At 32.0% G+C, this 25768-nt stretch overlaps 1 protein-coding gene across 2 annotated transcripts in view; it reads right to left on the reverse strand.

Annotated features, from left to right (window-relative positions):
• Positions 1-25768, reverse strand: part of LOC123712566 (allatostatin-A) — a 40360-nt gene that overhangs the window by 13903 nt on the left and 689 nt on the right. The gene's annotated exons all lie outside the window — the stretch shown is intronic.

Below are 25768 nucleotides of genomic sequence, written 5' to 3' on the forward strand. Positions count from 1 at the left end.
AATTACGGAGGATTTTTATGGACATTTCCACTTAAAAATATACAGCTATACAGCCAGCCATTTATCAGTTGAACCCTAAGTACAGTACTTTCAATTATGTCTTACAAAAGTAAGAAGGTAGATATACCTAATAGAATGTTCTTACATTTAGAATACCTATTGTCATTTGTGGTGTAATTGAAGTATCGAGAATTTTTAATGTGCAAAATGCGTGTTATCTATAATGATAAGAATCGGTAATCGCTGATGTGCAAACAATAGGAACACTAAAGTGCACTTAACTTGCAATTCACGCGAGTGATTTGAAGTTTGCAATATTTTCGATAAAACAAAACATTATCATTTTTACCTTTTTTATTTTCATTTATTTATTGAAGTCTACCACATCATACATAATACTATATTTACGGCATATCTCGGCAAACTCTTTTATCTAAAACATAGACAATTGAGGTTTAATATTACAAAAGAAAGTAAAATATATACAAGTAAATATTTAAAATTTAATAAATTTTTGACTTGATCGATGGCCGCGTTTGATTTCGCCATTCCTTTTTGTCTTGTATTTCTAAGTTAGACTTTGTAATTTGTAATTTTTCTGATATTTTTAATTGTTTTAATAATTATGCCTTGAATAATATATATATCGTGACTGTTCTGTGCGTGCTGACAACTATTTGTTGCTTAAAGGCGAGTATATATAATATTTTCAGTCTAACCCATCCATTTGTATAAATTTTTCCCATATCTGCACGACTGACAAATTGTGGCTTTGTTCTTCTAATTGAGTTGAATTATTTAATATATTATAAATAAATACTAAATTAATAAACGAAATTTATTATTGTTTTACAGTATTATTGTAATTTTTAACCAAAGCCTTACTACCACAGTTGCAACGAAGAAGATACAGTTATTTATATAGTTATCTACGAGTAGTCTGGCCATATTATTACTGTTACATGAAACTTTTCTTTTTTTCAACTTTTAATTATTTTATTTAAAAGCTTTTGTCGATTCTGCGCCATTTCACACATTTTTTCGTGTTCATTATCAAATTACAATATAGAACAGCACAAAGTGGGTATGGAGCCGTCGGTCAAAGATTGGTATCAACCATATGTTTCTTACATCGTAATATCAACAGATACAACAACACTTCGTCTGTCGAAGACCAGACCCTATAAGGAAGCAAAAAATCTTATCGTGAGAAATGAAGATTTCCGCTAGGACTCAGTCGCGTATTATAAAACAAGACCTAAAGCTGCGTCGATATACAGGACATGCCCTTAAACAATATTTATTATTAAAAAGAGTGGATTGATCAAAACGCCTGCTGTCGCGATACGTAGGTGTAAAGCATAGAAATATTCTCTTTACCGATGAAAACATATTCACGATTGAAGAACACTACTATAAACAAAATAAAGTATACACTACACTTCTAAATCACTTTGAATAATTCTATTACATTACCTCATTTTACATACAATGTATTTTCATTTGTAACATAGCTTCTTTGCAGTAAATAATAATAAGTATTAAAGTTTATAAAATATTTAACTAGTGTATCATTCAGAAACAACTGGTAAAACTGATATCCGTTGCGAAAAATCTGTTTTAACAAAACCCATTTTATTTGCCGGATCATTTTTAACATTTATCGAGGCTTGGTTTTGAGTATCAGCGGTTTCGAAATATTGTTTTGATTGATTTGCTTATGAAGTATTGTTCATCGGAAACCCAAACTTTTATAAAATTCTTATATTTTACGATATGTTTATCGTTTAATTAATACAATAATTGTTTAGTGCGTAAACTGTGAAAATCTATTTCTGTTTCAGCGTCTATAGTTTTAAATGATATTGGACCGTCGCAAGTATCTGTTGATCACAACAAAATATTTTATTTCAAAAAGAGTGTATGTATTTCCAAAGCCTTGATAACGAGGATTGTGATTCGCTGGAGCTCGTGTATCTTAATATTTAGGAATTTTTTAGGCTTACAGTCAGAGAATATATGCCTATATGACTCCCGTATGTTGAAAACGTATGGACCCAAACGCAAAGTACCGACTCTGAATTGCACTGAAATGTATTTACATACAGGACTTAATATTTACGAAATCATTCAGTATTTATTATAGTCTCGATTTCAAATTTAATTAGCCACTAATTTACTTTATTATGAAATAAAGACTGTAGGTTTTAATAGATTCTACAAGATTCCCCTACAATGTAGAACAATCCAAACAATAGATAAACAACTCTATGTAGTGTATAGTTTGAAACAAACAAACAGCTTCACCAGAATGAATAATAATCTAGACAACAAGTACCTTAATTTTCGCGTTAATTTCGGCGGATTCGTGTCTCATATGAATAGCTTATGAATGCCTATTGTTATATGAAATACGACATGAGCATAATTTTACAATATTTGTTCAATACAAGGGTAAACACTAATTACATGTGTTTTTCATAGAATAATAAATGTATTTTATACTTTTTGGACTGGTTTCTTATTTTTACAGAAACCCTTGCAACTTATTTATTATTGAGGAGATACAAAGTGAGAATCATAAACATATTTATGATGGAATAAAATGCTAAGATTCTAGACGTTGTGAATAAGATACACACTTTTAAGGTCGTATTTAAAAAAAGTGAGTTTACGGATTTGCTGATACGCTAAAAGCATAAAAAATTTCAAGACAATTAAAATTATCAGTTAACTATTTATTTGTTTACAATTGCATGAATCCGTTTATTTTATATAAATAAATTTGAAAAATCTAAATAAAATAAAGTGAATGACCAGAATATGTAAAGTGGTTGTCGGGATGAAAAAGGCTAATGCAAGAAAAACAAACGCGAAGACTTATAAACTCTATAAGTTTATAAGTAAGTCAACAGCGCTAAGTGCAGTGAATTTGATTTTATATATTTTACTTGAGGCCATTGTCAATGAAAAGCCTTAAAAAAGTAATAAATATCGGATTTAAGATTTAATTTTCTTTATTTATGCTTAAGAGTTTTTATATAAATATTCCTATATTCCTGTTTCAACGCCTTATTTAATAATAAGTCAAACTATTACATGTATTTATAAATTAACGTCAATGGGTATTTCCTTTATAAAAAGAAAGGATAATTCACACACAAAGAGGACACTCATCTGATGTTAAGTGATTACACCGCCCATGGACACTCATGTTGCCAAGAGGGTAGTATGCCTTTTAAGAAATGGTAAGCTTTTCTTGAATAACCCTAAGTCGCATTGGTTCTGGAATACTTAAAAATCCATTGAAAAACGCTCAGTTGTGGAACGTGTTGTACCTAAAGTTTTTGCATGATACTTTAGAATTTATAAATGATTTTTCATCCTAAATTTAAAAATATATATGAAATTTAACCAGCCATAAAGTGTATAAAAACATTTGATAGTTGATCCAATAGTCTCTCGATAAGTCTTATCACGTGTAGGGTAAAGTAAAAAATAATAGCCCACGGAGCGTAGTTTTTACAAAGTTAAGAAATTCATGCCACAAAGCCTTTCGATCTGCAAATGATATTTTGACGTGAATTGAATATAGATTATATGGTTCTTGATGACGACTTGGCTTGTAGACGCCGAATGTAAGTTAAACATAAGTTGGTCCGGTTCAAAACATTACGATTTATGATTATTCATTTTAAATAGACAAATTTTGGAAAAGGGCCAGTAATCTTTTCATATTAAATGATTCCAATACACAGATAACAATATGGTTAAATTTATGACGATATAAGTTTGTTATATATATGTATAAATTTTTTAAATGAGACCTTAGACTATAATATTATTTGAATCAATTCTGTTGTTTGCAAAACCCTAATATTGGGTTCTTACAAACGAAATTAATTTATATTTAAAAAAAACCTTTTTGTTCCTCCCAAACAAAACTTCAATTTCATATGTTCAGGACCTAATATAAATAAATAATATACATAGGCAGTAAAATCCTTATAATACACAATCTTTCTTACACATGACATAAAGACTAGTAATATTGCAAATAAACATCAAATTGTACTGGGAATATAATAAATCCCTAAAATAATAACAGCACTGACATATGTCATGTGTCGTTTCATGAGAATTTTTCTACTAATGACGATAATATCTATAAATATCAATTACGGTGGAATGGAAAAATAAGGGTATAAAAATTGATTGATATCTGATGTTTATCTTTAATAAGACAATAGAAATAAAATGTGTGTGTGACAGTATACATTGCTCTAGCCCTAATTGAGAACAATAAGTAATTTAAAATTTGATATAGTAATATAAGTCTAATAGAACTTGAGCGGCTACAGTTTATTCGTTGTTGTCGTGTTCTAAACGATATCAACATAGCTAAGTACTTATCATTTTAAATCTTAGAATAATTATGTAAATATAATACCGAGATGTTACTTTTATGAAGTAGTATTTTCATTTATTGAAATCTACAGATATATAGATGTGGTGGTACCAATGTAGGTAGATACAACATAGTGATATGCGCTCTTTCATCCACACGTTTAGAAAATCTTTATTATTTAATAATTGTTAATTTATTTATTTCCAACACACAAATATACAGTTTTTACAATTTTTTAACCTACAAAGTAATCATTTCAATTATGAAAAAGAAAATCAAAACAAATTCAAAATGTTTGGTCCCTGTGGCAGTGTACCTTTAACGCTGGCAGCATTTCCTCGCTGTATGGCGAAACCACCAGCTCTAGGGTCACTGGTACAATCTAGGCACTAACTTTAATCTTTAATAAATGTTATACGTAGTGACTTCACTAAGCCAAATGTATTGTTTTTAATAACTGTTTATTGTGATCCATCAAATGTTTACCAAAATTTGATATTTGGAAATTTGTAATTTATCTTTAAAGTGTTCAAAGGTATCAATTAAGAATTCAGCATCCGATTACTAAACACGGCTCTGAAGTGCTCCCCGGCGAGGGCCCTGAGTTGTCAAACAAAAATTGATTTGTTAATTTAGATGAGGCCAGTATTCCCCAGGTTTTTAGTTGGACTTGTTTTAATTACTATTTGGCTGAAACGGGAATATATTATTTTCATTAGTGGGAATTAATTTAATTTACACATAATACATTTTTACACGGTGAGTCTTTAGTTTAGTTTACCTAAATCTTTTTACATTAGAATCTTTTTCTAATTTGGTTCATAATATTTTAATATGATTAACATAAACCTATAGTTTCTTCTTCTGTTACATACAAAAAGATGTTATTCCGTACTTCCTTGCTATCTACCTACTTACGTATCTCATAATATTAAAAAAAACTATAATTTATTTATTCAATAAGTTACTTTAGCAGGTACTGGAACCCCAGAACTCGTCTAGGGAGACCTGTACGTTAGGGTACATGATAGGTATTATTTTTATCTCGAAAAGAGTTAGTGCTTGCATTTAATTTAATAAATCTGATATGGTTTCAATGATCAAAAACAAGGATTCTTTGTTATAATTTTTCAAGATAACTTATTCCGACCTAAACTAACTGAGCTGTTTAGCCGTCCTCAACAAACACGGCTTAACTAAACTATACGTGAATAAACAAACATTATTCTTAATAATAAATAAGTGGAAATCAAGATAACGTATAATACTCAAAGAAAGTTTATTTTAAGCCATTTCTGTGACGCTCTCGGTGTGAATTTGTTTTTTTTTTAATTCGTTGCCCTTCTGCCATCTCATATACATAGAAGTAACTTTTATTTACACTTTTTATTGTAGCTATACGTAAAAAACGTTTTCTAATCATATAGTGCATGTTTCAACACTGTTTTTGCCAAGCATCGTCAATAGTATGTTTAAAAAGGCCACATCGTTTTCGTTTAGATATACACATTCGTCTCGTTGATCCCTAACGTTGCGTAGAGATGTAGGTTCTCTCTTCTTCTACCGCATTTCCCATAGAGTGTGCAGATGCGTTATTCGGATTAACGCATCTGCACACTAACATCATCGTACATCGTAGGTTAATGTTCCACACTCGTATCATCACAGCTTGTTCCACATCCGAGCGTAGGCAATTTTTGCATCATTATGTGAAACCAGCTGCCCACCGAAGTATTCCCGAGCTAATTCGACTTAGGGTCCTTAAAAAAAAGAGCGTACTAATTCTTATAAGGCAATGCACAAGTCAGCCTTCTGGAGTGTTCATGGGTGGCAGGTGAGCCTCCACCTGTTTGACCATGTTCTATACAAAAATATGTCGTAAGCGATGTCATAAGTATTATGTATTAGTTTTGTGAAAATACATTTTGTATCTCCAAACTATCTCGAAGTTACTGTTAATTAAAAATTACGTATGAATTTCAAGTATGTCATATTATGGTGGCGGCCAATCGAAAAGGAATTCACCTATAGTAATAATTATGTTACACTATTATTTGTATTTTCACTCTAATCATATTGATATTTATTCATAATTACTGTAAAATTTTTGTGTTTTTGACTATGTCTAGTTATTATAACTAGCTGTATGAATGAACAATCAAACAGATAAAGAAATAAATGTTTGAAATGTATCTTTACGAAAAACTTAACTTAAACAATCTGCTAACATTTCTTTCGCTATGTTCGAAAACCAGGGGTTTATTTTTTTATCATTCTTATTGAATCTCTGAATATTAGGCAAAGAATAGGATTGATCTAAATTAAGTTACGAGATATTCCTCAAGCAAGCCGCAGACTTGAAGTAAATTAATTATGTCAGAATAGGATATTAGTTTACAGTGATTTGTGCGGAGTTTTATGGCAAACTTTACGGCGTCCGACAGGCGTCACTTGAGACGTTAAATTAAATCATTTCTTATACAATATTAGCATAATAAGTTCAGAGGAAATCTTCATTAGTGCTTGAAAATGTTGCAGATTTAACTAAAGGTTGGAGTCTATTTTCATTTTTGCTTTCAAGGGGGAAAGTGATTTAATTTTTAAAGGCAAGGTGGCTTTCAAACGTAAGTCCTATTATAATGGCATCATGTTAATTAATATGACATTTGTATGCCTATTTTTGTATGGCTAAGCTATTTTTTTATAATTAATCAAACTCAATGTTTCCACTTTCTTAATTATTATTAAACGGGCTAATCTGTAGTTTCAATGCTTGCGGTATGTGGCATATAGAATATAGAAGTAATTCCAAAGCTTGAAGGCAGTAACGGCTCACTGCAATTGAAAAAAGCCAAGGTAATAATAATGGCTAAAATCTAATGGCATAGAGTAGAATCGACCCTTAGACTCAGAATCCTGACTGTGATATTCGTATTTCAAAAATGGGTTTGAATATTGAAATTGCAATTAGCCTCTAAAAAAGCTATTCGACCTAACTTCTGATCTAACAGATCTAACTATTTCGGTGGCAATACATTTTGTGATTTGAACGAAGATGAAATATTTTTTTTTCAACATATAAATGAAATACCTACAAGCACCACTTCCGTGTTTTATAAAAATCCAGCCTCCAAAAACTCCAGGAACATTTTAATGCGTGTAACTAGAGCCGTAAACAACAATAACCAGGTAACCAGATCGAGCCGGGTATAAATCTCAATATCCGGTTCAGTTGGCCAAATTTAATAAAGTCTCGCCGTAACCTCTGCGACTTGTTAGGGTTCTTTATTGAATTAAGGATAATTATTTGAATTGAATGTTTTTTTTACTTCCGACCAAAGTTGAAGGTAATTGCTCTGATGTTAAACAAACAGTGATTAGAAATTCAGAAAAAAATGTAGTAAAAACCCGACACTGTTTTGCATGACTACTCCCTAGTATTTAAGTAGTAAAATTTTGTATATTTCGAGACTGATCTGTGGAATAGATATTTCATTTTACGATTTCCGTGCGCGGGAAGAGGAAAATTGTAACTTGTGTAACAAATTGGAATATAAATAAAAATTTGTACTTTTATGCATATCTTCGGTTAACAACCAATCTACAAATACGATATAATATTATACGACAAAAAGTTACACACAGAACTTATTATCTTTATTTTTTTCGAATTGTATAAAATTGTGTTGAGTCACTGTAGTGACAAGAAACGTTTCCAAGTATTACTCATTCCCCGTAGGGTTACTAGACTACCACCTCCTACATTCATTTAAAATACACCACTAAACCAAAAAAAAAATAACCATAACATATACAAGATACTATAAAAACTGAAAGCTATAAGATTTTTCAAGTGGGTCATGATCAATCTCTGCGAAGTAAAACGAGAAAGGGGAAGACGGAAACGAAAGGCTAGAAGGGAGAAGAAATCAGAGAGAAAGCCTTAACGAATTTAAGAAAACTATTTGCAAAACAAAAAGAACAAAAACTAGATCGATAGTATTAAAGAAACGCCAAGAAATATAAGTGTTAATTCCATAGAAATAAAAAGTTAGGAATAAGAAAGAGGAACCAATCAGGATATTTATGGGTAGGAAATCCAAACATCAATAGGAAAACACAAAATTAAGATTAAAAGAAAATTTGAAGAACTACAAAAGGAAATAATTCGTATTAAATCAAACAATCGACACATAATGAAATCGCGGTCAATCCGAAAACCATACGAAAACAAATGTATAATTTCTGTGTATTTAACTGAAATTAACAAAATGTTTATTTAATACATTTCGATTGTTCAAATACAGTATGTTTGTCTAATGCGTTGTGAACTTGCGTCAATACGACTGATTGAAAGAAAATATTAACAATTTTATGCTTTCATATTCTCGTTACGCTCATGGGGATTATGAATCTCGTATTTCAATATAATTGAAAACTTTGTTAAAATCATTCGTGAATTAATTCCCTTAACATGTAGCTTCTAAAAGTGTATTCTCGATAAAAAGCACTAGATGTTTATATAAAAAAACAAGATAATAAAAAACACAGTCAACCTTTTAAGAACAGTTTCATACATTACATTAATCATCTTATTTTACGTCACTATACAATTTCATTGACGTTGATAATCTGGAGGCACCTAAACGATTAAAAATGTTGCTCAATAATTCTCGGCTACTACAAAACAGTTATGAATTTTAAAATGAAATGAAATGGTGTACTATTTTGTATCTACATTTCATTACTGCCTGCCTGCCTTTTTTGTACCACCGACGTATTCGTTTACGTACGTTCGTATTGCTGTGCGTAAATGATCATTCGTTATTCCACAATATCACCTAAGGCGCATTGATATACAAGATTTACGAACATTGACTAGCTAGATAAACCTTGTTAAGCGGGAAAGAAGTTTTAGAAATTTAATTCCCGTATATTATTTTGAATTCATTCTCTCTAAGGTTCTCTCAAGGAAATCCGTAGAAAATTCAACAAATATTTGCTGTAAGTGTAATTGCAAATGTTTTCGTATTCATATTTAATGATGTGGGCTTACCGTTTCATTTTAATAATGCACCAATATATTTTCATCTAAATGTTTCATTGCACCAATAGAAATTAGTTTCGTTTAATATTGAACATTTTACTTTAAAATTTAAATATCGCTTAAAACCAATACGAGCTCCTTCAACTGGAATTAAAAAGTAATATTCCAATATTTTCAGCGATTTTGTTTCCATATTTTTGTTTAGACAATAGCCTGGTTGCCGAAATTCAGCTCTGGATGTGAAGCAAGGCAATGTTTTTCGGTGTTGGTGAGAAAGTGAACACAGCCATGGAGGAAACCTCTTGACAGATACGTTGTGAGACTAAGCCGGCTTAGAAGTACCATAGATGTTATTAAAATTGTATTGTGGCTTTTGTAATTTATGTATTTCCTTTTCTTTTGTACTGCATCGCCAAAGTCAAAATTAATTTATTCATATAGGTAACACAATGTACATTTATGAATGTCAAAAAAAGAAATATACATAAAAAGCTTCTAGTTTACATTTACTGCCAGTTCTTAAATCAAGGGCGTAGAACGGAAGAGAAGAACTGGCAATATCCTCTCCGCCACTCTTTGCAATCGCCAAGTTTTTTTTTGTTTTACACAACGTTTATAAGGAGCTGCGACCATTACACCATGTTCCATAAGGCATCTTAAGTAATAAATAATAATAAAATAAATTAAAAACAAAGATTTGTCTCAGATTGCATGGTGCAATCGGAGCACGCACTTACATTCTCGTGGCCATTGAATCCGTGAGATTAACTTTTTATTTTTTAATTTGTTTTATTGATATTGTTTTGTTTTATTAGATTAAGGTTCTATAATTGTTTTTATAAGATTTTGCTCTGCACTTCTTGAACTTTACCATCATATTTGTTTGCCCGGCCGCCGGTTGCATCCCTTTTAAATTTTATGTTTTATGTTATTTGTATTTTTTTAATGTAGCGAAGCTTGAATAAATAAAATATTTTTTTTGGAAATTAAATTATTAGAATTATAATTTAAGGAAATGATTATCTCTACTCGTACCATACGTAATGAATACCTATTAATGATCAATTAAGTAAGTAGAAAATCTAAAAGCTCCTAATTTACGAGCCGCAAAAAAACTAACTTTTTAAAAAGTTTATTTATATTACTGCTACTTTTAATAAAACGAAATTATTTTTATGAAATGTTTAATTTAACTTTACAAATATATAAAAGTTAAATTTTAAGAGTCCAAATAACAAGACTCGAATATTATCAAACTTTCGTTTAGAAGACATTCGTTCTCAAAATATAGTTCGGTTTAAAAAAATATTCTCATTACTACAAGTCACTTACACGAGACTATATTAAAAAGTAAAATATATCATTCCACCGTCGTACAATGAACGCCTCAAAGTCCATTTACCAAAAAACTTCGCTGGCGTATTCGGAACAAGTCCGTTACTATTTCCCGTATCTGAGAGGCAAGCTATATATAAATAAGTTATATTTTTGCCCCCGTATACAGTTATATATTTCCTTATTCAATTTGTTTTTAACTTTACATGTTTTGTATTTATACAGCTGCTTAATATTTGAAATAGCTTTTGAAAAATAAATTTATAAATGAAAATTTTATACATATTATAATTACGTTAATCTATAGAAACACAACATAATAATCTATAGATTTATCTATTTAATCACATACTTTAAATAACCTTTTCACCAAAGCTTAAAGGTTACATTATAAATTGCAGGCGGTGTTCAGTGAAACAATAAATAGGTTCGCTAACTCGACGTCGTCCGCACTCGGCTTCCGATTTCCGATTTTATCGCATAACTGTACCCTATCTTGTATTGCATTTGTATGTACTGGACCATGAACTCGTGGTTGATATTAGTTTTCATAAAAATATGCACAATATGAAAATTCATTTACAATAGAGATTACATGAACAAAAATATATGACAGGTCCATTATCTTAAAGCAGTTTTAGATTAGTGAAATTCAATCCTATAAATGTCAGACTTAGAAAGTGGCCTAAAGAATTGTACTTAGAAGTACCTAGGTAAAGTACTTAAATCATAAATGTGTTTGTCGCGTTAAAGAAATTCAATAAAAAATATACCCATAAATAACATGCATAGCCTTCTAAGAATTTAAAAGAAATATTAAATTTAAAAGAAATATTAAATAAGGGGGCATTCCAATAAAAGAAGACTAATCAACGCTTTACAACTTAAATGATGATGGGCAGATCACTTAGGTTCTGAAAGCAACGGTGGACCCTGGCGAGGGCGAGCGGATGTCTTATATACGTCGCTGGCAGAAAATAGCTTCACCAGACCAAAAACTGGCAACATTTAAAAGAAACAACTGTTAACAAGTCAAATACTAATAACGCATGAATAGTAAAACATAAATCAGCCAATGTAAATTATAAACAACATTACTTGGAAAAAAGCCAGTGGCGCTACACCCTTTATAGGTCTGGGCCTCTAAATTTTTAAAACTGTTTTTTGATCATTTGTCAAGATGCAGGTTCAGACTTCTGTGCCTGAGACATGTTGTCGACTTTTTGGGTCTAAGGCAAGCCGGTTTCATCACAATGTTTTCCTTCACTGTTCGAGCGAATGTTCAATGCGCACATAGACACAAAATCTACTGCAGCAAATCGATCGAAGCGGGCCTACAACAAATGACAACTACTCTCGTGCAAAAATAATCAAGTTGAATTCTCCCTCACAAAATAATCGAATGCCACGGATTTCAGATATCAGATTCAACTATCCTACGTTTACGAATTTCATTGAAACACTGACAGGAACTAACATCGCCGTTTGAAATGAATTCCTTGGATTTTTTCCTAAGAAATTATACGAATAATTTGTATAATGAATGAGTTTTTTAAGGGCGCAAGGCTTTTGATTTGATCGATTGGCGACGGATCTCATGATAGGTACAAAGTTAGACAGTAAGTGTAAGAAAAATGAAAGAAAGTGTAAAGAAAATTAATTATAATAACGTCTTAATACACAAACACTTAACAATAGCTTTCTTGCATTTGACAATAGTATCTCAGCTGCGTGATGTCCTATGGAATAAACCAAAGATAATCTTTCAATTCATAAGAACGCATTTCGGATCTATTTAAAAATGCGCAACAGAACTTACACATATTTCAAAGGTTGTGAAAAATAAATATTATAAGCTAAATAAATGTTTGATAATGTCAAAGTAACATACATATTTAATAACGGTAAAATCTGCTTGTGTGAGACTAAAGTAGTTTATCTAGTTAATGTAGTTTATAAAAGGATGTCAGGACCAGGTAATTTTCCATTAATAAGTCTTATTAATCATGTACGTAGTTCAATAAGGGAAGGATAAATTATATTTCCTATTTTAAAGCACCGTCTTTCTATACGAAAAGGTTCTATACGCGCTCATAATAGGAGTAACCAGCTATTGAAAAATGACATCTTCATTTTATTTCTCAATTATTTTAATTAGCACGAATTTTAACTTGAACCGTGAATATGACCCTAATATAAAGTGGAATGTTTTTTGAGACAGTTATTTTTCAGCCGTTTAATTAAAATTTAATAATTACATCGTTACAATGTAATCGGTTTTCGAATATTAGCTTATGTTGGATTATACATGAAATATTCTTAGTTTGATTAAACAATTAGGCTTACACTGAGTGCATCACTCAATCTCATATAATATTTATCATTATACAATATTTATAAATTTTTTACATGTTTAAATAAAATTTGAACATAACATTCAAATATACAGTATTTACAATTATCTTAACCTACATAGTAATAATAAAAATAATTAAAAATTAATAAAAAGAAAATTAAAACGGATTTCAAAAGTTTTGCTTGCTGTATTGTGATACTTATTCGTTGAGCGAGGAAAGCATCAGCTCTAGGGTCACCGGTACTATCTACCTACGCCAGCTTAAATCTTTAATTAACGCTTGTGCACTTGAACCCCAAGAGTCTCCAAAGGGAACAATATCAAAATTTGTACGCAAATATTAAATGATATTTATTTTCATTAAGAATAATTCAACTTTTAGATATACATTTCTTAATGAGACTTTCAGTGAGGCTTAATTCTTGAGTACTAAAGACAAAGTCGAAAATATTACACAGTTTATCTGAGACCAGATATTAAATTTAATTATTATAGAAATATTAAGCGAGTCGCAACAATAGAAACAATGACTTTTACATTACGACATTCCAGGGAGCATTCTCTTTACAGCTTTTAGGGGTTAAATTCCTACTTCGAATATTCAAAAATGTATCCTTTAAATATTTAGTAACTGTAGAGAACATTACCTACATAAAACATATATGGTATTCATGGCGCCAAACGCCCAGCACGCGCGGCCAAAGATAAATGAAAATGATAGTACCATAGATGTCAGAGGCAAGCGCGCCATCTTTTAAAAATAATAATGGAAACTCCTTGTGATTACTGAAGATTACGATATTATTCTGTTAGCAATGCTTCTATTGCATGTATGGTTTGGAAGCTTTGTATACATCGGAAACAGTTCCGTAGCTGAAGTTGAGTTTCATCATCGGACGTCGGAAATACAAAATACCATCCGTGTCACCTCGACGTCCGTCGTTTGAGCGTTTTTTGAGGCAGTTTTTGCCGAGCACCAGCACTATGTGGAACTAGCTATCCACTGAAGTATTACAGAACCAATTCGACTTAGGGTCCTTCAAGAAAAGTGTGTACCCATTCTTAAAAGGCCGGCAATGTATCAGAAACATCAGGTGAACCTACTGCCCGTTTGTTCCCTATTCTATAAAAAGTCAAATAACTAACAATAAGGATTTTAAATGTATTGCTGTTATAATTTTTATTCGTAGATGTTAAAATAATTAAAATGGAAATATTCGAACGACATGAAACAATGGAATTTTACGTTCCGGGAAGTAATTTCAGTCACACTTTTAAGAGAAATTCGTACTTCGAAATCTCAGAATTATTTTTCAGAGTAAATAATATTAATTTAATTTAAAGCCAAAAGGAGAAGCATAATATTTATGGACATATATATTTTGGAAGCTTGCTTCTATATTTACAACCATTGTCTTTGTTTTACAATTTAACAAAGTTTAAAGTAAAAGTAACTAAAATAATAAATAAGCGTTCAATTCGTTTAAATCTTATTATTTTTTTAAACTTTATACTAAATTGCCATGCGTATTAAACAAACGTACTAATTATCATAATTATCGTTTACCTTAAAACCAGATATTCATAGTTTCAGTTATATTAATCGTTAATCGTCCGAAATTAATTCATATTTTTTTACAGAACAGCGAACGGCTTACCGGATACCGCCGCCCATGGTCATTGAGGCAACTTCGTTGCCGGACTGCTAATACGAAAGTAAGAATCGTACGAAAGTACGAATAAAAAGTAATATTATTAGCTGTATATTCACGATATTATGATTATTGTACTAGCGAATCCAAAACTACGTTTTATGTACGAATACACAATTGAAGTGATAAAATAAGTGTCTATTTCAGCCCCTCGGAGAGTAATTATAGATATTTTGTGGATAAGCTTGGCTCCCAGCGATATCAAGAAATGATATTGTGTATTATAACGATATTGTGTTTCAATCAAAAATAATTGTAGGGCATATCAATTTAATATAATAAAAGGGAATTAGACATTAATAATTATTAGCATTTGAAAGTACGCTCATTGTTTTTACGTTTAGTATACACCGTTTTTCATAAAAGCTGACCTAGAGAATAAAGGTTAATAATAAAATAATAATAAGCCGTTATTCAGCCACATCTTATTTACATACATTTAACATTTAAATTTAAGAGGCCCCTGTCCGGAAGAGGGGCCCCACTTTTTTAACCATTGACATCCAATTTCTCCCAGAAAAATTTGACTATACAAAAAATCAGACGGCCTTAATTTTTTTTTGTATTTAAATAAAATAAAGGTTTTAATTTAAATATATGACATCGATTAAGTGCTTATCAACGCTCGAGGATAATAACAACAACATAAGGCTGCAAGTGCGTTGCAAGTCTTTGAGGAATGTTTACGCTCTTCTCTAGAATGCGTTTACTTCGAGTACAGTCGTAACCCGATTAAATTGCCTTAATGAAATCCAACAAAAAGGAAAAAAAACTACGCTTGACACAAAAATCGAATCCTTATTATATATCATTCATTCGGTTCAAAATTCATGGGAACGTCTAAAGCAATTTAAGTGTCACTAATTGATTTTGTTGTTACCAGCGTTTAAGCGCGAGTTCTCAATTAGCTGATTGACAGTTCTGAAATCTAATTAAGATAGTTGATACAAAATTTGTTACTGTAAAACATATGTTCAATTTGTTAAAATTGTAATTATTGGAATGAGTTTGTATACTAACTATCCCAGGACATCTGCTGGGGGATGCTTAGAACTCGGTGGTGGAAGCACAAGCCATCGTATGGGGGGGGGGATTCTGCGTTCTTTGACCAAAATAGGTCAACTACCGATCTCGGGGCAAGCATTTCCGAACTAATTCGACTTAGGAATCTTTAAGAAAAGAGCGTACAAATTCTTAAAAGTCCGGCAACGCACTAGTGAGCAGCCAATAGGCCTCCATTGCTCTGGATTCAATATTCATAAATTCAATATCTGACAGTTACGGTTTTATTATATATTATTAAGCAACATGAATTGTTGTAGATTATAAATGGGTACTATTAAGTCGGTATAAACTCGTAAAATAATATTTCTAATAAATAAAATCACCATTATAATAAAGCGAAAAATAAAATGAATCTATTTAATTGAATAAGCACGTGCTCCACGCTCTGCAAAATTCCCTTTTTCGAAACATGATTGACGGTTAAATTAATTTAATTCACTGCAAACGAAAAATATTTACTTCGTTTTAATTAAGTAAAATGTTCATTTTACGTAATGTAGGTAAGTAAGGTTGAATATCTACCGAGCTGGCTAAGTGCAATTGGAGTATGATACATGAAGGCGATATACGATATCGCCTTCATGTATCATTATGTATGTATTATCATTATATTCATGTTATATGTAAGATTTTTTTTTATAAGATTAATGCATTTGTTATAAGAAAGTGTCTACGCCAACTTCGTCCAATTCATAAAGTGCTCAAGTGGTTTAGACATGTCACCGAATGCCGGACGACAGAACCCCAAGGTCCCTACTAAATTGAACTAAACAGAACGGCGTATATGTACAGGATGCGCCATCTAAAACATTTTTTCTATTTGAAAGAAACAACACGCTTTTTATGAGGTGAAATCGTTTTTTTTATTGGTAAATGAAGGTTGGTTTATGACATTTATTTTTGAAAAATAATATCGGTCATGTGAACACCGCGGCTTCGTTTACAGGTCAACATCCGAACATCAAAATTTTCAAAGACTTTAAGGCATGCAGAATCATCACCCGATGATTTTGCCGCAATTTCAGTCAGAATAAGGTCTTGCATTGGCCGGGGAGCATTCACATACACGTTGTCCCCTTTCAAAAATCTCTAAATAAAATAGTCAAGAAGTGTTAAATCACACGATCTCGGGGGCCAATTCACATCCGAAATCCTTGAAATTATGCGGTCTTGATATTTCTGATATATTGTGCAATACACATAAGGTGATTGTTTGGCGAGATGTGTGAGCCGTTGCTCCCTCTTGTTGAAACCAAAATATGTCGTCGGCATCAATTCAACCCAGTTGTGGCCAGTAAAAGTCTTTTATCATGTCGCGATATCGTTTTCCATTGACGGTAATGGCCAGTTATTCTGAATCTTCAAAAAATAACGGTCCACCGATGCCACTAGCCCACAAGCCACTCCGAACAGACACTTTTTCGGGATGGAGAGGTTGTTTATGATATATGTAGATTATCAGCCCCCCAGAATCTGCAATTTTGCTTATTGACGTATCCATTAAGGTGAAAATGAGCCCATCAGAAAAGAGCACTATGGTCTGCCGTTTTGTTTTTTTTGTATGGGTGGAGGGTTAAATCAATGTGTAAAATTAGGAAGTGGACTCGGCAATGCCCAACTATTGCGAACGTCGCCTTGTCGAGTTGGTTGGCTCTTTCACACTTTCACTCACTGCGACTATAATTTCACGAGTACGAGCCGGACGAGCATGTTGGTATGGTCTACGACCATCAACCAGTTTCTTCAAAACGTTTAACAATCCAACGAATTCCAGGCTCTGTCTCTGCTCGGGCGTCAATGTTGGCCAAAACTATTGCGAAGTTTGCGAAAAATTATTATTACCGTTTTCGTAATAAGTTTGGATAACCTAAATGCGTTGTTGTGTTATAAGCGAATCTATGACTATAAATGGCATACCTTTGACAGTTCATATATGTTACCACATGACTTTTCAATCACATGGTAGCACATAAACTCATAGGTAAAAAGAAGTAATAGATGGCGCACCCACTATTTGTGGTTGGTCTTTTTACTTTTGGATTGTGAATTAACAAACAAATGCGACATTTATAAAAACACGTTTTGGTACGTACTGTATAGTGTGTGTGTGTGTGTCATATTTACTACGTATAATGTACGGAGGGTCTGAGTTCGATATCCAGCAAAAAAATGAATAGATTCGATTAAACGGTTCAAGTTTACTTACGCTTAAAATGAACAGTGAAATGGTACGGCCTGTTCAACTGCCATTTTTCATAAAGTTATACACGGAACTTTAGTAAAGGTACATAGTAACCTGGTATCTTCATAATGCCTCTGATAATAATTACTCATTAATTTAATTTTTGATAGTAGAAACTTTTAACATAAGTGATGTTAAAAGTCTCATACTGAGCGATATTAATATTGAGTAACTAGTAAGTACTGTCGCAACTAGGCGTGGGCTTAATTTGATAAAAAGCAATTAAGTTTATTAGTTCTGTGTCGTAAACACTTGTATTGTAATTACGGTATGTAGAGTTCATGTTGTATTATTATTGTATCTAATGTAGCAAGTATTTTTTTCTTACCACCTCGAGTTATGTAATCTAACATTAGTTAAGTTACATATATATATTTTAGTAAACGATAGAAGCGTAAACAATCTTCGCCCACTTGAAGCCAATATGCGCCCTTTAGTTTTTACTACAATGATAAATTGTAATTTAAAATTCTCGTTTCCGATAATGTCCAATAACATAAGTGTAATTTAGATTAATGAACCCTTAGATAGGCCAAGTTAGTTTTTGTTTCGCAACCCCTCTACCCCTTATTTTATGTTAGTTATAAGCTCATATTTTAAACCATTAAAGTAAGTTGTTACCCAGCTTCAAACAATGTGTTTTAGTTGAACATCAAGTAAGTAAAAAAAAAATCTTCAGTCTCCTCAATATGTTTGTGAGTGAGCTCATAGACAGAAAATCTATTACACAACAGAGATTCGAACGGCTTAACATTCTTAACCGCCAGAAATGCCTGTTTTCTCTTTAGCTCGCTTGTTTTTTTTTAATCACTACCCTTCATCCACTATTACATCTGAACATAGATAAATTTGCCCAGATAGATATATCAATATATTTACGTTAGATACAACTAATATGTTTTAGGTTAGTAGTAAGTTAGATATAATTAATCACGAAATTAGTTTTTTTGAGTATCGTTATTGCCTGAAACAAATGATATTTCCTTATTACCTACCTTTATGAATAAATATCTGGTAAAAGGCATACGAATTCGTCCATATGTGTATGTCTATATATTATAAGACGTAAAATATTGATTATTTATGTAGAAATTCAATATAATTTATTCATATCAAAGTCGTAGAACGGAAGAGAAGAAATGGCAAAAAACATTCCATTCTTTTTAATAGCCAAGTTTTTTGTTTTACACAACTTTTGTAAGCAGCTGCAACCATCACATACATTACAGTAATTAATAACAATAAAATAAATTAAAAACAAAGATTTGTCCTCTATCACTATATATCTATTGATTTGTATATATTTGTACACATAGTAAATAACATGAATGTGTAAAGTTAATGTTAATGGTAATAACACAGTTAATGACTACCTTGAAGACAAAAACGCGTGGCAGTAGTTCTAGTTATATTGTTATAATTTATTTTGTTATCTTTGAAGTGTTGTGAATATATTGTGTGTAATGGTGAATGTGGTAAATTACAGAACAATCACAAACACAAACATTTTTTTACTTATGTTACTTTAATGACGTTGTGGTTTATGACATTTTTCTTTGAATAATTGTAATTTAGAGGGAGAGTAAAACTAGCTGAGTTTCTTGCCCGTTCTTCTCAGAATAAGACCTCCTGGTAGTTTTGCGTACGGATGGCGTAGTCTTGCTCTTTCGCATAAGCATGCGCTAGGACACATCTAAACTGAATAATCGTATTTTGATTTTATCAGCAGGGGGCATGATGAGATTGTAGCACGCACTTATCCGTACATTTTCGTGGGAACTACATGCAGATACATAGTCGAAATAACTAACATCACCGCATACACGATTTTAAGTCGACTATGACTAAACGTCTCTCATATTGTTTTTTAACGTGCCTTGTTTTCTGAGAGTTAACTAACAGCCTCTCATGTAATCTATTTATTATTTTCTTCTAGATTTTGATACAAAAATGGAACTAAGATAGATATTTTTTATTATAGCCTTGTTATATTACGAATTTGTATTTGAATATAATTTTGGGTCCCTGACATATTCAGTAATATTAAATGGGGCGAAATAATGTCTTGATATGATAATGACGCGTTAGGCGTACAATGTCCGAATCTTGTCAATTAGTTGGGAAGGAGTGGCTAAGTAAATATCGATTAGTGAGGTTATGTAAACTTTTTTAACACATAGTTTAGATAAAAAATCATAACTGTGTAAAGACATAAACTAGACATAATAATAATAATAAGCCTTTATTCCACATCTTTGACATAATCGCCGCTAGGACGTCGTTACCTTAGACCAATGATATTACGTACATCAGTAACTAAGCACTTCAAAATACTGAAGACATAGGTAGCCGATACAACAACTGTTATCGGCAAAACTTTATTATAAGCAACATTGTTATAATAATAATAAGCCTTTATTCCACATCTTTGACATACATTTGATTAAAATAGATAAATTTATAGTTTTACTAAGATGCGGCCCCTGTCCGGGAGAAGGCCTCCTCCAACTTTTTCCACCCTAATTTATTTTTTGCCATCGTCATCCAATTTCTGCCAGCTACCCTCTCGATCCCGCCGGCCCATCGCTCTATTGGTCTTCCTTTCTTCCTGTTTCCTTTCAGACCCGTCCATTCTGTTACTGCTCTAGACCATCTGTCATCTGTATAACGGGCTACGTGGCCTGCCCATCTCCATTTAAGTTTAAGGGCATATTGCTCAGCATCAATAATATTGGTTTTTCTGCGAATATTTTCACTTTTATGTTTGTCGCGTAATTTAATTTCGAGAATACTCCTTTCTATCGCACGTTGGCACGAACGTATTTTGGCTTTTGTTTTGTTTTTGAAAATCCAAGTTTGTGCTCCATATGTAAGGCAAGGCAGCAGGCAAGAATCCACTACCTTTTTCTTTAACTTAATTGGGAGCTTACCTTTGAGGATTTCTTTTAAGCTCCAAAACTTCTTCCAAGTTGTGGTGACGCGGCGCTCCAGTTCTTTGTCATGTCTTTGTTTCTTAAATGAAACTTGTTTACCAAGATAAGTATAGCTGTCTACATACTCGATGTCTGTTCCGTTAAGCATAATCGGGTAAATGTTGTTATTTGTTGCAACTTTTGTTTTCGAAGTATTTATTAGTAGTCCTATTTTTTTGCTGGCAGTATTTAGGTCTTCTATCATTTCTTGTAATTGATTTAGCGTTCCTGAAAACAAAACTATATCGTCTGCAAAACGTAGCTTGCTCAAATATCTCGAGTCTATTTGTATTCCTTTCCTTTCCCATCGCAGTTCTTTCATAATATTTTGAAGGACGGCTATGAATATCTTGGGTGATAAGGGATCTCCTTGTTTTACTCCTCTTCTGATACGACATTTTGGTCCAAGTCTGTCTAATTTTTCTTTACTGGTACTCTTCTTATATATGTCTTTAATAATGTTGATGTATATGGCTGGTATGCCTTGATATGAAAGCGCCTGCCAAATATTTTCATGTGAAATACAGTCAAATGCTTTAGTATAATCGATGAATGCTAGATATAGGGGCTGGTTAAACTCTTGATGCTTTTCTACTATAAGATCTACCGTGTGTATATGATCAGTCGTTGAATATCCTGCCCGAAATCCAGCTTGCTCTATAGGTTGGTGCGTTTCTATGAATATAGCAATTCTTTTTTCTAGACATATTGCGAACAGTTTGTACAAATTTGGTAGAAGACTGATAGGGCGGTAATTGCCATTGTCTGAAGGGTCACCTTTTTTATACAACAGAACTATATGGGATTCACCCCAAATTTTGGGAATTTCTTGATTTTCCAATATCTTGCTGAATAATGTGGTTTTGATAACCACATTATTCAACAAGATATTATAAGCTTATAAGGATTCTTTTGACTCCCGGTATTAATTAAGTTCCTTTCGATTATATCCGTTCTGTATTTTTTATAGTCGTATTTTATCATTTTATTTGTAAGCTTATATAAAGCGGTCAGTTCTGTCTTTTCTTCTTTGGTCTTGGATGGTTTTGATGGCAGTGTATAACGTTTTTTAATTTGTTGTTTTGTTTCGTCCGAAATAATTTCTGGTTTTGTTTTCTTTATAGACACGCTTGCCAAACTTTGTTTTATAGCCGTTTCAATATTTACGTAGAATGAGTCTATGTTATCTTCGTGTTTCCATTCGATTTGTTGGATTTTTAGTTTTAAAGTTGTGAGGTATTCCTGCTGATTTACGTCAAGCGTAAAATCTGTTCTAGGTGTTTTGAAACAAGCTCGACTTTTTTTGGCTTTACTCAGTAGGAGTGCGCCTCTCAATAATCTGTGGTCGCTTTGAAAGATTTTATTATTTATGATTTCCAAGTTTGAGAAGCACTTAGGAACGTTGCTCAGAATATAATCTATTTGATTTTTATGTCGTTGGCCTGGAGACATCCAAGTCCATAGGTTCTTAGTTTTCTTTTTAAATATTGTGTTTATGATGGTGAATCTATTTGCTTGCGCATATTGCAGCAATAGGTCACCTCTGGAATTTCTGGTTCCTTAGCAATAGGGACCCATGATTGAGGGCTCGATATTTTGTCTCTGACCAATTTTGGAGTTAAAATCTCCCATAACGATAATTTTTCCATGAGCTAGTTTTTGTGCTGCTTCGATATTCTCATATATGGTATTGACGTCCTCGTCCGGTGCGTCACATGTAGGGGCATAGACTTGTACAATTGATATATATAATGAATCAAATTTCAGAATTAAGAGACAGACTCGTTCTGATATCCCTATATAATTATGAATATTTCTTTTACATAACTTTTTGATTAGAAACCCTACGCCGAAATGACCCTTTGTCTTCCCTGTGTAGCATAGGATATGATCTTCGTCTTCTATTATCTCCTGTCCCATCCTTCTGGTTTCAGATAGCCCTATAATGTCACATTTAATATTGGACAATGAGTGCTTTAATAGTATCAGGTGTTGGGGTGAAAGTAATAATTTTACGTTGTATGTGCATATGTATAGTTTTTGCCAAGTTGAAGGGTTGTAGTCTTTTTCTCCCGCGGTGACTAGCCGTGTTATATGTATATGTTATAATAACATAGTACATTTAATTATAGAATCATACATAATTAATAATAATCATTGGTATACTTACAATGAGATAGAAAGTACAATTAGAATTCATCATAATTCAGAATGTGTTCACATTGCAAAGATTATATGGGATGAATAGTTTAGAGAGACTTACGTTAATTAAGCAAACGTCGGCTAGTAAAAGTATTATAATAATAATTTAAAGGTAAAAAAAACAGGCAATTTTTAAAAAGCTACGTATAATATTTACCCGCCTGGGGCCTTGGGATAAATTGAGAGATCATGCAAAGGCCTTTGAACAAAAAAGGATTGGGGTAAAATGACAAAGCACTGGCTTAGTTTTTTTTTTGACTCACGTGGCGTTGATATTTATTTCACCGCCCAAGGCTTTGATATGACTGATTTACTTTGAAGTGGCCAAAGAATTTTTATGTTCATTTGTAAAGAAAAAGTAAGCCTATCTCATGCCTATGAAATCTATTGGTGTTATATTAAATTCTCAATAGGTTACTAGGTCACTATCTATTTGTATTTCCGTTTATCATACCTATTGGTTTAAGCGAGAAGTTGTTTTAAATAATAGATTATATTTATTAATATATTATCAATATTTATAAATTTGCCACCCCTCTCAATGCCAAAGGGCTGGCGAGTGCGTTGCCGGCCTTTGAAGAATTGGTACGCTTTTTTCTTGAAGGACCCTGAGTCACGAGTCAGTTACCCACGTATATCATTATCAAAATGTATTGAAATTACATTCTAGATTTCAACCTCTAAGGGTAAATATTTCCAATACACAAAACACTTGCTAACCACGCGAGCGACGTTGTGGTTAAAATTAGTTCGAGATCTAAATTTGGTACAAATAAAACTTATTTCATTACATGTTTTAACCTGAATGAATATATTGTGATATATTGGAATAGACTATAATGATAAACTTGTATTATATTTATACGGAGGCTGACAGACAGCCTTGGTTATTGTGAATATGTATTTATTGATTGGGTCTAATAATCGCGGTAAAAAATAAAATGCTTTGTAAGTTGTAGAGAAGTGAGCAGTGTTAGCCACGTCAGCCAAGTAGCTTCAGCATGCGACTCAAATCCCTGACAGTGATACAACAGTATACAATTAATAATATATTTGAAACCGGTGCTAAAGTGATTTTTATCGCTTCGTCGGAAAAATCACTAAGCCTACTAGAATAGCGGAGCTTATCATGACATGATCTTGACCGGACAAGAAGCACTCACACAAAGGACCGGGACCTACCACAATAAATAGTATGTTACGCACGTATATATACATGAAATACTTCAGTAGCTAGAAAATCAACAACAACTACGAAAATTCAGAATCTAAAATATATTCTTGTATCTAAATTATTTTTTAGAGATATGAGTAACAGTGATATGTCATTGCTATACGTTAGATATTGATAACTCATTAGACTCAGTTTCGGCTACATATATTACATTTATTATTAACATACATAAAGATTATTCGACGCAATGTGATTCTTTTGAGAAAATAACGCTAAGAATTGAAAACAATGGTCCCATATACGCGGTATCTGATTTCGATAAGAGGCATGTATTATAACTATAGAGCCTGTCCTTGTAATATGTTCTGAGGAAGCGAGAGTGTAAAGTCTTTCTAGATAAGTAAATTTATGAAAAATCATTAAATCAAGATGCTAGGATGCGTGTTAAAGATTACTTGATATTATATTAACTCCCAAATATTATTATCAAATATTCTAATAATTCTAATTATATATTATGAGACTAAGATGATGATACTCTTTCTACGTTAGCAGTGGCATTTTGAAGCATATATTATATCTTTATACACATAGGGTATATTAAAATTCTTATGTTGATAGTGCAGATTCAAATTCTTTACATTCTGAAGTCTCAAAAAGAGCTTACTTAGTTAAAAGCATAACACAAATTATGCATGCGTGCCTTCAGTCAATAATCTTTCTCGACGACCTTTTCCGCCAAATAAATATTGAAATCACATCGAAGCACTCGATATTATTAATTTAATACGTCCATTTCCTGTCAAGTTTTCGGAAAAAGGAAATATTATAAGTTTATTACTTGTTTTTATTAAATTTATTCCGTTTAAGTCTTTTGTTCATGTAACAAAAGCATTAGTTACTAAAAGGTTGACTTTCTGATAAAGGTCAAATGAAATTTGTGTTCAATAACTCGTCCCTTTCTCTTAGAGCACACGTATCCTCTTTAAGTCGAACAGATAATTTTTAAATCTGTTGTAAGCGTAAACAGTTACCTAAGGTTTTATGTAAAGATTTAAACAATTGTTAAAGTACTTCACTGCTTTATGAAAACACATCAGAAGTTGATAATTAATACGGTACTATAAGTGAACTATAAGTTAAAAATTAACCTTTATTGGAGTTTATTTAATTGAATTGTAAAGTATTACACGATTTAATTTTATCTACATGTTTATGTCATTAATCAATATCGGCCATGATATTAATCTATATT

Source organism: Pieris brassicae, chromosome 7 (genome assembly GCF_905147105.1).
Source record: "Pieris brassicae chromosome 7, ilPieBrab1.1, whole genome shotgun sequence".
NCBI lineage: Eukaryota > Metazoa > Arthropoda > Insecta > Lepidoptera > Pieridae > Pieris > Pieris brassicae.